Source organism: Ascaphus truei, chromosome 14 (assembly GCF_040206685.1).
Source record: "Ascaphus truei isolate aAscTru1 chromosome 14, aAscTru1.hap1, whole genome shotgun sequence".
Classification (NCBI taxonomy): Eukaryota; Metazoa; Chordata; class Amphibia; order Anura; family Ascaphidae; genus Ascaphus; species Ascaphus truei.
In genome coordinates this window covers 48,481,477-48,496,338 of record NC_134496.1, presented here as the reverse complement: position 1 = coordinate 48,496,338, position 14,862 = coordinate 48,481,477, and positions in this window count along the sequence as shown.

Here is a 14,862-nt window from a genome sequence, read left to right as displayed (position 1 = left end):
GAGATCTCATTGCATATTTCCCAAGGGTTGGCAGATACCCTTATATATCCATGCCTGTATCAGTCACACAGTTCCACTTAGGGCCGGGCCGTGGTAAAAAATACAGCGCTGACGCTGATGCTCTCCTGCTCAAGCAGGAGCTTCTTTTGTGTCCTGGCATGATCGTCAGCGAGCGCGCTTGTGAGGCAGGGCAGGAGGCGGGGCTTGTGCTGACGTCACGGAGCGCCATTGGCTTTTGCCGGTCATGTGACCGTCCCTCCGCGGGAAAATTTTTATGACTCTTTCGGCTGCAATTCCACATGCTCCGCACGCCTGCGGACGCCTGCGGACGCGTTTACCAAAGCCCCATGCAGGAAGTAAGTTTCCTGGCTCAGCGCTGTATTTTTTTACCATGGCCCCGGCCTAAGTTATGTGAGGAAGCATCTGGTCTTAAGCCGGGGCCATGGTAAAAAATACAGCGCTGAGCTGCGCTGAGCTAGGAAACTTGCCTCCTGCATCCGGCATGTGTGGGGCTCTGGTAGACGCGTGCGCAGGCGTGCGGAATTGCAGCCGACAGATTAATTTAACTTTTCCCGCTGAGGGAAGCGGTGGGCCGGTCACGTGACCCGGCAAAAGCCAATGGCACTAAGTGACGTCGGCGCCGTGATGTGACACGCTAGCCCCGCCTCGCCTCACGAGCGCGCTCGCTCGCTGACGCTCATGCCGGGAGAGCAGGAGCGTCAGCGCTGTATTTTTTACCATGGCCCCGGTCTTAGTCTGATTCTCTTATTCTCGCGTGTTGAAAAAGATTTAAAAAAAACCTCTGAAAAGGCATTTCTGAAACAAATGTAACAGATTTACAATACAAAAAGGACACCAGATGTTTGTTTTCTTATCACTCTTCTGGATGAGGCATGTTACGTATACTTTAGTTTATAATTAGTACCACACCAAAAATATGGTCAAATACATAAATTAAGATTTATAATATTTACAAACATATACTACTGTAATTAGTTCTCAGTGTGCAGCAGTTTATCGGACAACAACGAGCATGATGTTTTATCAATTGAACAGAGAGAGAAAAAAAAAAAAGAAAAGAAAAATCCCCACCAAATGAAAATCATTGAAAAAGTGGAAAAACGAGGATCTTCCCAGTGGTGAAAGGGTTAACCTCAATGAAACAGCGTAGAACATGTCGGCAAGGTGATAAAAACAAGATACACTGGTCTACACGATGTCAGATAACCACAGGAGAAGGCGTTTAACATGCTCAGCATGATTTATGGTCCAACGCAAAGTTCTCCCAATAACACAACCGTTTCTATCCTTGGAGAGTACATTGTTGGTCATCTTAAAAGTTGACCTTGTAACCAGTTGGCGTTATTCAATGCCAATCAGGGCGCCAAACTCCCATTAACTTAAGCGGGCGATACAGTGTAAAAAATGCGGCACAAAGATATTTCATAAATAACCCCCCTTGTATGTTATCAGTGTAATAATAAAAACAGATACAGTATTACTGTATTATTATTAATAATAATAATTTATTCTTGCATATGCTTTGCTAGTTTTACATAGCGCTTTACAGAGACATTTTGCAGGCACAGGTCCCTGCCCCGTGGAGCTTACAATCTGTGTATTTTTGGTGCCTGAGGCACAGGGAGATAAAAGTGACTTGCCCAATGTCACAAGGAGCCGACACTGGGAATTGAACCAAACCCAGCGCCAGTCAGTATCTTTACCCACTGAGCCTTCTCCATATGCCAGATGCCAACGTTTGTATGGTTTAGGGCCCAACGCATTTCCCGTTTCCTACCCGACCTCTACGTAGTCTTATAAAAAGAAAACACCCCCGCAAATTAGAAGTCTTGATAATTACTGCATTGCACTTCCGAGAAATACCCCCGGTGCATTAGTAAGCTTGTTCAATGCTTAAAAAGGGACCATCAATATTTATGACCTTTTACATACATATGGAATATGAATAAATCATTGGAGATAATGGGAAGTCTCGCAAAAGTAAATCAGTCACCAGTGGAAAGAAGCGTGTTGGTCAAAAACATTATTTGACTCAGAAAACATATGTAACCATGTATTGTTATAACAGCCCAGGACATACCTGAAAACGAGGGGTCACTCAATGTATTACTTCCTGGTAACACATTTTTATACATAAATAAAATATGGATCCTCACAGTGAGTTTCAGAAGACTTTTGTTACCACCTCACTAAAACACAAACACACCAGGCTTGGCCAACGCCAGTCACCAAGGCTTCAGCACAGGTGGCCCAATCAGTGGATCAGTCATAACGACCTGTTGGTGGCCCCTGAAGACTCGAGTTGACCACATTCTAAGACAGGGGGAGCGCAATCTTTCTCCTCCGGCACCCCCCTGCCGGCTGTCCCCCTGTGTGCCCCCCTCCCCCCTTACCTTGGTTCAGACGTTCTGGGCGTCATGACATCATGTCATGGCAACGTGACGTCACATGACTCCGCGGCGTCCGTTGCCATGGCGACGTGTCTCCAGAAGCCGTCCGAACCAAGGTAAGTGCGGTTTACAGAGGCCTTCGCCGCTTCCCCGACATTTAATTTAAATGCCTTTGGGAAGAGCGCAGGCCTCTGTAAACCCCGTGCCCCACCCCCGCAGATAATCGAGCGCCCCCCCCCCCCCTGCATTTGGCGGATGCTATTGCTTCGCCACAACTCTCTCCGCCGCCACCAGAAGCTGCCGCTGCCAACCACTTCGCCGCCGGCCGTTAAGGTAAATAAATACCCAAAAGTAAAAACCCCTATACTAAGCCCTTACCCCAACGGCTAAAAAAGCCTTAAAAATAAACCACTACCCCAACTAATAATAAAACTTGCCTTTGAAATCGGCTGCGGCAGAGGAGGCGGCCGCCATTGCCCCATTCCGAGTTAGCCGCCCCTGAGTAACACTGAATAATTTGTATACAAGTAATAAACTATATTAAAAAATAAGTAAATACAAAAAAAAAAAAAAATCCACATACTTTGACAACCCACGTAAAAAGTAAAGAAAGTGAATAATGAAACATTTATGGAGTCACGCATGCCACACCTAAACTTCATTTAGTTGGGTTATTAAACACCATCGTTAACGGAGGTGCTAATGGATACGGAAGTTTTCAAAAAACAGTTGGGGATTTAAAGAGCTATTAAACTCTGGTCTTTAAACAGAAATCAGGTTGGACAGGTCATTTCTTTCTAATGAAAAGCATTGGCAAATCTGTCTTCATCACTCTCCATACACTTTTACAGTTGTTTCAACATGTACCACAGGTGTGTATGTTTATTTATATTATTATTATTTTTAAAAGCATTTTTCTTTAATGATACCACAGGATTGTGACCTGCGTGTGGAGGGGGGGGGGGGGGAACATATTCAATCCAAAGTCCCAAACCGACAGAAGTCCATATATTGGGATAAAATCTGATACATTCAAAACATGGTAATTATCAGAATGAGTTCCTTCCGTAGAAATCTTGGAGTTATCATTAATACAGTATAGGCCGGAGTGGGCAACTCCAGTCCTCAAGGGCCACAAACATGTCATGTTTTCAGGATATCCCTGCTTCAGCACAGGTATAAAAGAAAGCCAATAGTCAGATAGGAAGACGGGCAGACTAGTTGGATCAAGTGGTTCTGATCAGCCGTAAAATTAGAGGTTTCAATGCAAATAATGGAATTTTAAGTGCCCAAGAAGATCTTGGTAGGTAAATGAGTAACCCCCAATGTGTTAGTTGCATACCACACTACGTCACCCCCCCCCCCCCCATACACCCCCCTCCCGCATACATGCTACGTCACCCCCCCATACACCCCCTCCCGCATACACGGCTACGTCACCCCCCCCCATACATGGCTACGTCACACACACACACCCCCCCAATACACAGCTCCATCACATACAGACCCCCATACACACAGCTACTTCAAACACACACACCCCACACACGGCTACGTCACACACACACCAAATACACGGCTATGTCAGCCCCCCGCCCCCCCCCCCCCATACACAGCTACATCACACCCACACACCATACACAGCTACATCACACCCACACACCATACAATGCTACATCACACCCACACACCATACACAGCTACATCACACACACCATACACAGCTACATCACACCCACACACCATACAACGCTACATCACACCCACACACCATACAACGCTACATCACACACACACCATACACAGCTACATCACACACACCCCCCCCCCCCCTCCCCTTACACGGTCCAGCTGGATTTCTCTAGTTGCAGCTTATAGACAGCAAGGTCTTCCCACAGTGAGCGCTAAACTATTTGTAGATGGTTAAGGCTGGAAATTAATAATGCATAAAGCTTTTCCTTCTGTTATAAATGATGCCGCTAAGCGCTGGTTCTGTCAGGGGTAATAATAGGCCTGGTCCTGCTATGTACGTGTCCTTCCCACTTGCGTGCATGTTTCAAGCCACACTGCTCAGAGGTAATCTGGGGTGATGTGGTAACAGGCTGCTTTAGAGATGTAAATTAGCAGTGAATTTACTATTAACTCCTTTGTTGCTGGAAGACCTATGAACAATGCAAAGTTATGTGGCCAAGAGCAAGCTATTCTGCCACATTAGTGAGCAAGGCCAGCTTCCCTGCATGCCAAGCTCAGGTCATGGGACCGGAATGATACAGATGTCCTTCAAGCTGACCGCTCAGAGGAGGATTCCCTTTAACACCCTATTCACTAGGCCAAAGTTCCACCCAAAATAAAAGTTTGCCGACATTAAATGTACATAAATAAACCATAAATCAGGTTGGGTTATTTGTTTTATAAAAAAGCTCACCCTCTTCCCTGCCCAAGCACCACAGCAATACTCCGGTCCATATGGTAGCTTTAAACTTATTTATCGTCTATATAACTATGCTAGCATTGGTGTCCAGTATTGAACTGGACTGTCCTGTATTTGGATACTCTGTCCAGTAAAGAATGAGTTGCAATACTGGATATGTATACTACCTCTCTGTAGTGAATTGTCTGGGGGGGGTTGTGCCGCAGGATTTCCCTAAGCAGGGCTATTGCTAGGGGGCTGGGAAGCTTCCTCCATCCTGATTGGCTGCTGCTGGGTAATGCAGCCAATCAGAAGGAGGTGTCAGGAGCCTGGGGGTGGGGCCAAGGAGAGGAGGAAACAGCATGGAGCAGAGAGGGGTGTGTGTCTTGAGCACGTTGCACCTTTCACCATTGTGTCCAGTATTTTTGGAGAAACCGCCTGACAACCGTACGTGTAACACACTACCCCGATATAGGGAGAGAAAGGCGAGAACATGAGCTTGTTAGACTAGTGCATGCTTATAGAATGTGGTTAAGTGTAATGAATTAGGGGCTATATACAAAACTCGGAATCTAAGTAAATAATTCTACAGTAAAAGGGAGTGAGATTCAGCTGATAAAGGCTTTATTATTTACTGCAAGTTTGCGCTGCACCTGAGCACTTTTGACACATGTAGTTAGAACAGTGAAAACGGCATGCACGCTGCAGGACGCGATGACACAGGGAAATGGGTTAGTGACAGCAGGCAGCGATACAGCTTTTGTAAACCTTACACACAATTTCCACCTTGTGGTAACGGAGTGTTTAACACACACACACACACACACACACACACACACACACACGCAACTAGGACACCGTGATCTTAAGATGCAACTTGAAAAAACAGAGCATGGGAGCGGCTTCACAGCGCGTGAGCCGTTACAATGTACAACGCACGCTCGAGTCGCTACAATGTACAACGCACGTTCGAGTCGCTACAATGTACAACGCACGCTCGAGCCGCTACAATGTACAAGCACGCTCGAGCCGCTACAATGTACAAGCGTGAGCCGCTACAATGTACAAGCACGCTCGAGCCGCTACAATGTACAAGCACGCTCGAGCCGCTACAATGTACAAGCACGCTCGAGCCGCTACAATGTACAAGCACGCTCGAGTCGCTACAATGTACAAGCGTGAGCCACTACAATGTATAGCGCCTTAATGTAATATTTGTGCAACTCTTCCTGTGTTTTATTGCATTTCACACCCAATGATCTATATATTAGCGCCTTAGAAATACGGGAGAGCAATACTAATGCACATAAAATCCTGCATCATTTTAATGACTTAACATTGTATACAATTCCCAATTGTGCAATAAAATCTGCACGCGCATCGACTTCTGAAATCTAAACTCCCGTGTTACCATAGAAGTGAATGAGAAAAGGCATGGTACGAATAAGTCAGCCGTGTGACGGGGACGCTTAAATGCCAGCTTAAAAACACCGCACAAAGTTCGGTTTCATACGAGAAAAAAAACATCACAGAAACTAAATTCGACTAAAATTATTATTTTAGATCGAGAGGAAAGTAAATTCAAGGCCGTCTCGTCAGTCAGAAATGCAAAACAAAAACGCACTTAGGAAGCACAGAAATATTTAGCAATTTCCTACAATTGATGATTGCAGTTCTCCACTTCCCCTGGTGGGTCGTGCATTTCCTAAAGCTTTCCAGCAATTGATACTCAAGTAACATCCACAGGAGTTTTAAACGCTCCCGCTGTGTCACAAGGCCGGGGCTGCAATTACCACGGAGATATGATTAAAGTATATTTGGGCAGCATGGTTGTCAGTTATACAACATCTGTGCTATCAATTCTGCTCCAAAGAAGCAATTCCAGATATCTGACACGTGTGCTAAATTGCCTGGTATGTACACCAGGTTTTGCTAAGCAACCAATCACAGTACCTTTATAATCACATACATGGTTATTGATTAATAAACAATTAAATATTTTAAGCAATAATCATTTAAAAAAAAAAAATAATCTATATCAAAAATCTAGTTCCAGTGATGCGGAAACCAGCTGATTATTAATTTTATTTACCTTTTGCATCGACAGTGAGCATCATTAGATTCAGTAGTTTGGAATAGTTTTCCTTCTTGAAAATTAATCATTTGAAATCAAAATAATTGTTGTGGGAATAGTGAAAGGATTAAATCGGCCAAGTCTTTAAAAGAGCAATCCAAGCGCTTTATTTCAATTTGTAATATTTATTTTTAATGGTTTACACAGAATTGAAGTGGGGGGGGGGGGTCTCTGAAGCTGAACCCCGTTAATTTCAGCTCTGGGGAGATACTTGCCTCCGTAGTAGGTGACGGTAGCCGCTCCGGCTGAGCTAGCTGGGGTTTAAAGTTTAAAGCTCCCACGTCACATGGACCAATAGGAAGCCGAACCTGATGACATCACTGCTTCCTATTGACCATAATGTGAACCTCACTAGCCGAGCAGATACCGGCACACCCTTACGGAGACATCTACGGAAGCAGGGGTGTCCCAGAGCTGAAACGAATGGGGGATCAGCCTATGTGTGCACCTCTACAGAACACGATAAAACCTTATCCCTGCTACTCCAGGCAGTAGAGGTTGATGGTGATGGGAGAAGACTACATCTCAACAGGAACAGAGAAGAAACATTAAATAATTGTAGCAGAATAACTGTAATTGGACGTTATGGAGAAATTGCACTTGGGTGTCCTTGTATGCAAATATGAAATACTAAAGTATAAAAAGCATTTACTTTATTTAAAGCCATATTGGCTTTTTACTCAAGCTTCTTCAACACAAGAGACCTCAAATACGTTCATCTTAATTTTGAAACTGGTAAATTAGAGTCGATGGGAGACCCATGGAGTAACATAACGATGGTTTATCAGTCGGACAATGTCATGGTACCCACAAAACAGTATTTCCAGCTTATAACCAGATAATCCTTAACCTAAACACTCCTTTTCAGGGATCATATACTGTAGGTCCTTTGACATTCTTCCAAACCCAGCGTTTAAGTGAACGCATACCTTGCCCATTCTGGGGGGAATGTGGCTTTGCTGATTATTTGGAAGAAAACCATGTAAATTCTAGTTGCCAAGTATACACAAGATCTGGCTTTAAGTTTTATAAAATAAAAATCATAATGCTTTTATATTTATTTGTAATATTCTGTAGCTGAAAGCAAACCGATTAAAGCTGATCAAACAATAGAAATTATTTTCCTTCATCTGTGTAATCCCCACCCCCACCCCCCCAAATGGGGATACCAGGCTGCTGTGAGGAGTTAATAACCCTTTGTTACCATGGGGATACTGATGTCAGAAGAGATATATAAAAGATCGGGGGAAAGGGTCTTGAAGTCAGGTTCCCATAAGACAAGAGGTGAGGAGCTTCAGGGAGAGTAGATAGGGATGTTCATACAGTAATACAGACTAGGCCCCCCCGATTTATTATGTTGCTGATAGGAACAGTGCCCCTGTAAGTTAGGATCCAGAAGAAGGCTAATGGAGTCCAACATATCTACAAGATAGGAAAACTGTATGCCACAGTGGGCCTCTAGAAAGAGTGGTCCCGGGTATCGGCGGATCGGCTCTAGCCGCGGATCTGCTCTAGCCGCGGATCTGCATATTCCTCGCAGCCTGTATGGAAGTGGCAGTTCCCAACAGGCCAAAAGGTATTGTGGTCACTTACAAAGGACCCTCCAGGAGTCCCGTTTGGGCCCAGTGTAACCGGGGTAATACTGATGATGATGATGATCCCGAGGCAAGAAATGGGCACTGGGTTCTACACAAGTAGAGCAACTAACTCAATACACCTGTAAGGATCCGCGCTGCGGGTATACCTGCTGCCAGCGCCTCCTTACCTTTGCGCCTTGCCGCCCAGGCTTCCCGGCGGCGTCCCTCACTCCTTGCGGGCCCCTCCGCGGCTACCACCGCACTTCCGGGTCGCGCGAGGACCCAGGCCTCCATTTGTTGGCACCGGGCTCCTGACTCCGCCTCCTTTGACGTGGCGCGCACGCCACGCGCTTCCCTGCCCCTGCTCCGTCAGGTCAGCCCCCCAGGCCCTTCTCCCCTATCAGATCCTTCCCCGGGCTGCTCCTCCCCTTGTTCTAACAGGCACCAGCTTCCCAGGCACTTCTCCCCTATCAGGTCCTCCCTCGGGCCACTCCTCTGTTCCTCCCCTTCCTCCGATAGGTCCCAGCCCCCTATTTAGTCTCCCCTCACCATTACTTCTTTGCTCTGCATAGTTTCTGTACCTTGGTGCTGTCTGCTGTTGCCTGGCCCCTTCTCTCTTTCAGTTGCTGTCCCTGGATACTCTGCTGAATTCCCTGGATTTGACCTTTGGCTTTGGACTTCGTTTACGCTGCTCTCTGGAACCCCTTGGATTTGGACTCTCTACCTTGCAGACCTCTACATCCTCTGGACACGGCTTACGGACACTCTACTACGCTGCTCTCTCCATTCCACGACCCTTGGCTTACGGACACTCTACTACGCTGCTCTCTCCATTCCACGACCCTTGGCTTACGGACTTTACCTTCCACCGCTGGAGTTGGCAAGTACGGTACCTTTTCTATTATTGATACCCCGGACCACCTACGCTACTTCCACACTCCGGCTGTGCCCCCGTTTACTGGTAGGTGTGTGGTATTACTCCTTTCCACCTCAGTCCCGGGGTCTCGTCTGGCTTGTGGGCAGGCCGAGCGTTACAACACCTCCATTTGAGTGTTAAGAACGGACACTAATGGACGCACCATATTTATGGAAAACCAGTGTGCGTGTGAGTGGTCCCGTGCCTGGGGACACGAATAAAAAAAACAGTTGAACTACAAAAGATCCCAGCACCCACTATTTTCCATCCTTTCTGCCTCATCGCCCAGCGGCCTGAATCCAGCACCCCGAGTCAAGGTAGCCCGTGCCGAGTAGCCAAACACAGAACCCAGATGTCCTCTCCCGCCCGGGTGAATGCTATTGGGAGGGTGGGAATATAACAAGTACAAATAGTGTTTAGCGTAATTTGACATTAATTTAGGCTTAGAATTAGTTGCAAAATGACACACACAGCAAATAAGAGCAACACAAAATGTCCCGTTACATAAGTATTTGTAGGACACGATTTTTCTTTCAAAAAGAGAGAAACTACTCCGCTAAGAGTGTAATACATTTAAATGTAACTACAATCTGTAGCAAAAATGTATTTTAAGAATGATTATTTTGGTCCGATGTGTTATATAACAGTGTCCCAGCCATTAATGTCAGCAACATGCACTTTCAGTGTCAATTCACATAATGAGCAGGATGGAAATAGTTCAGAAGCACAGTTGCATGCCATACACACATAGTTAATTATGGCATTTTATTGATGCAGAACAAGCTGCCTACCGCAGAGATGGAACAGTGGGAAATAATCAATCAAGGAATTAAAGTAAAGAAAAAAAAAAAAAAAAAAAAAAACCTCGTCACGAAGGTCTTTCTGAAATGAACATTTTATATAATAAGTAACATGCAACCTCTCGTTCCGCAGGAACATTAATTACTTCTTAATAAATGGTTACATATAAGCAGCTTAGGAAGAAGATATAAAAGATTACAGTGATAAAAATACACACTTCGGAAGGACACTTAAAGCCGCAGACCAAGCAAATCAGTTCTGTACTATGAGAAAATACTTGTTTTTTTAAATGCTACAACTGTGAATTACTTTTTAATGTTTTATAATGTAACAAGCATTTTTTTTGTTCCTATAGCAACCATTTACAAAGTCACACAACCTTCCGCTTCTGAAACAGGCTCTGGTACACCCCTTTATGAGCCATGCCCTCTCTCTAGCAGTGCACCAATTGTATCTCGTGACTGCCTGGTCACATGATCTTCCCCACAGAACTTTGCATCTTTGGTCCTCTTCTGCTGCACTGACGGCCATTTAGTGAACTCCTGAGCCGAATCTTCGCCGATCGATCACAGAAGAACGGATCCATCGGCAACTTAGCCAATTACTTATTGTGTAAATTGTAAGGGGGAAAAAAATGTAAAATAAAAATAATAAAAGCGGCAGCTTGGACTGCTGCTTTAAGAGCCATCTGCTTCTTGAGCTTACAAAAAAGGTGCACCTAGCAGAGGAGAGAGGACCTCCAACAGGGTAATGATCCGCCCTGAGGGGTAGGATTGTTGTACAGCGATTTATCCCACCACAAAATAAAAATAGTTAAATAAACTGGGTCAAAATGCAGTTAAATCTGCAGAAATAAGGATCATTTGCAAGCGCCTTGGCCTTTCTTGGGTCAGTGACACCTTAACGGCTCGATCATGAGTAAGACCACAACGCTTTTACTCACCGTGAGTCAGAGGCCAGAATTACCAAAACAGGCAGCAGGCTGACGTGAATTGTGTTATTCAACTTAAATTGGATAATAAAAAAATTAAAAAAGGAATTAAATGTTAAACCTTCATCCAGGGATTCTCAATTCCAGTCCACAATACCCCCCCCCCCTCCCCAAACAGGTCTGTTTTCAGGATATCCCAGCTTCAGCACAGGTGGCTAAATCAGTCCCTGCTTCAGCACAGGTGGCTCAGTCGCTGCTTCAGCACAGGTGGCTCAGAGGCTCAGTCTTAGACTGCGCCACCTGTGCTGAAGCTGGGATATCCTGAAAAGATGACCTGTTGGGGGAGATGGGGGGGTGGGGGGCGTGCTTGAGGACTGGAGTTTGACATTTGACTACACAACTGGTGCAGAGCATGGGGCATTGCAGAGGGCCTGCAGCGGGGTTAGTTGGGTTTGTTGGGTTGCAGGTGCCTGTACAACTAAAAATGGATCAAAAACGTTTAAAACAAATACCCTGCCTGCCCAAAGAGATAAAATAATAAGATTATGGGCAGAACGATGTGGCTTTTTGGAAAACATCCAAGTAGCCGGGTATCAGATTCAACAGCAAAATGACATATACAAGCTCACATGACTCATGGCTTTCTGGTTATTAAGCAAAAAGATTGACGTTTCATAGCAGGTGTTAAACAATTAAGACAAATGGACTTTGCCCACCCACGGATCCCCCGCAAAACATTCATGCAAAATTGTAATCATTTGTAACACACGCCGGAAAGTGCAACATAAATGCTTTATTTAATAGGATTGCAGGCGTACTAGACCTAAAGGCATCTTTGCTCTTTCCAGATACGTCTCCATGATCGTAAAATACTACACAGTCTGTTAACCACAGATATTTATATAGGAGGAGATGTTCAGGCTCAAACTACAAATACCCACAACCATTACAGAACGATAAAAATAAATGCCACTTTTGACTGAATTTGAATAATTATGTTATAAGGAGATAGTTACCACATGGATACAAGGGATTAGCAGATCCCCCGAGCGTTACAAACCCCCCAAAAACCAACTAGCAAAGGCCTCGTCTTATGTACGTAATGTAGCAATCTTTATCTCCAATTTTGAGGGCATCAATCAATAACGTTCTCCAGTGTAAGACGGCGCTAATCCTATACCAAGAGTAGAGATGGGAGAATCCACTCAAACCCGTTACCTGGATTTTCTTGCATTTCTCCCCCCCCCTCACCCCCCAACATTCCTTTCGCGGTGTAAAATCCACGGACGGATTTGGTCTGGATTTAATCCGTGCAGATTAAATCAAAATCCACCATTGGATACAACCCGTTTTGTGGAATCGAATCCGCAGATTGGATTCTGCAAGTCCGCCCACGGGTTGCGGAATGTATTGGTAAGAAATTCGCAAAACGCAAATGGCCCTTTTTGGAGATTGGTCCGCGGGTCAAAGGACCAGGCTGATCCGCTGCGGATCCAAATCCGCCCCCTCAAAAAATAAATAATAAAAATCTCTAATCAAGAGCCGTCCTGCTTCAGGAGGATTCTGTTATTCATGTTAAGAGCATTCGTTCATCCAAAATGGACGCCGAGCAGCTTCCGGCCTCTTAGCCAATGAGAAACTGTGACCTCATAGGTCACATTTCCTAATGGAATTACTGGCAATTTCCCGTCAGTGGATATTTAAAGTTCCCAAATGCAGGGGAGGAAATCTCTCAAACTGGGGGGTGTTTCCAAATACAAAATATCAGGGGTCCTTCACAGGAAAATCCCCTTGACCCATTAACATTAGAAATAATATATGACTCAGCAGCTGGGATTGCTTCTTTGAGAAAGCGCTGCACCCCAGTTTAGTCCAAGTTATTTTGCAATTTAAGTAACCGCATCCTAAGAGTTGATCACATTCTTTTCAGCACAGTTGGCTCAATCAGAGGCTCAATTGCAGACTGAGCCACCTGTGCTGAAGCAGGCATATCCTGAAAACCTGACCTGTTGGGGGGGGGGGGGGGTGGAAGGGGGCTAGCGGACTAGAGTTGAGCCCCCTGATTCAGACTGCAGCGATTCTCACTTGACAGTTGAGCTACTGGATTTGCAGAATTGCATTTAAACTTGTGAATTGCAGGAATTCTGCACATTGCACCCACTGTGGATCTGAAAAATAACATCGTAAACATGCACACGCATGCTCTCCCGTACTTTACATGTATGACATGATAACTTGAGAAGAAAGAATCCCTATTGTATGGCACTAGAGAACACCCTGTTGAATTTACGTTAAAATAATTTTTTATTAGTAGTTAATTAAAATATGGTTTGGAAGCAACAACACAAAATAGACAAGACAAACAAATAAAATCAATTAAAAGTGAAGGAGGGCGTGAAGGCGTAAATGTGCTAGTGATCCAGTCTAATGGCAGCGTATGTAGCGCTCTTTCCCCCATCCGATGGGAAATGTGGCGCATTACCTGTGGCTCACAGGAGGCCTGAACCTCCGCTGCTGGGAGCCCTGGGTGTAGCTGATCAGTCTGGTGACAGCGCCTCCACATGTGAGGGATCCCGACAGTGCCGGATAACCCTTTCACAGGACCCAATGCAATAAGATCCCACACTTGTATTTAATAACAGTTTACTGAACACAGGTACAACTAGATATCATTAACCCACATACAATATAGGCCTCCCACGGCCGTAGCCCCACCGTGCCCTCCAACCGTAGTGTCCACCCCTGATGGGATTTCCCCAAAGTACTGAGGTGCCCCTGGGCACCCAACCTCCCTGGTGTCCACAGTAACTGAAAGTGTTCTAGTTGGTGAACGTTGTGAGGTACCTGCCCAGGTGCCCCAGCACCCGGGTATGGACGAAGAGCAAAAAGGGATCCACTGATCCAGTGGCGTCGATGTCAGCGAAGACTTCGCCTCTGCATGGGGTTAACTCCGGTAGGAGGGTCTCACCTTTGATAGTGCGGTGGTGGTCGGACCCCAGACCACAAATCACTGCGCGGCGTCTTCAAATGGCATTATATACTGACTGTATACAACGGGAATGTCCCTAGCTAGGGGTTTTCCTATAGCAGCCACAATCTGATTAGGTGAGTGGGGCCTATCTTGGAACTAAAGGGTTAATCTGGGTGCCACCGACACCCAGACCCTACCTTCCCTTTCTTGGTCCAGGCTCCAACTGTCAGATACTCCAACTGCCAGTCCCTCCAACTGTCAGAATTCTAGCTGCCATGCCTCTCTCAGCCCTATTGGTTGCCTGGCAACATGTGGCCCTGCTGTACTATACTCCTATTGGTAGTTGATTGCGCTTGCTACTGCACATTTCCCCCCCCCCCCCCCCTCCGCTGCCTATGGAAAGGTAAGGGGACAAATAGGGGACCAGGGGGACCCAGGCTATGTGTGTATATATCGCACCGACAACTGAATGATCTGCACAGGTAAGTATCATACAGTCTAGCTAGACAGAGTCGGATTGTACTGAGTCTTATCACTAATTAGGTGAACACTTCAACTGGATAAGTATATACACAGTTCTTTTATTGGCTCAGGGCTGTTATATATAGTGGCCGCGTGTGCTACGCCGTGCGCGTCACATAATTGGCTGAGGTTAGTCAGCCCTTCTATACAAGGGCCGCGCGCGCGCACGGTAGTGAGCGTGCATCCGGC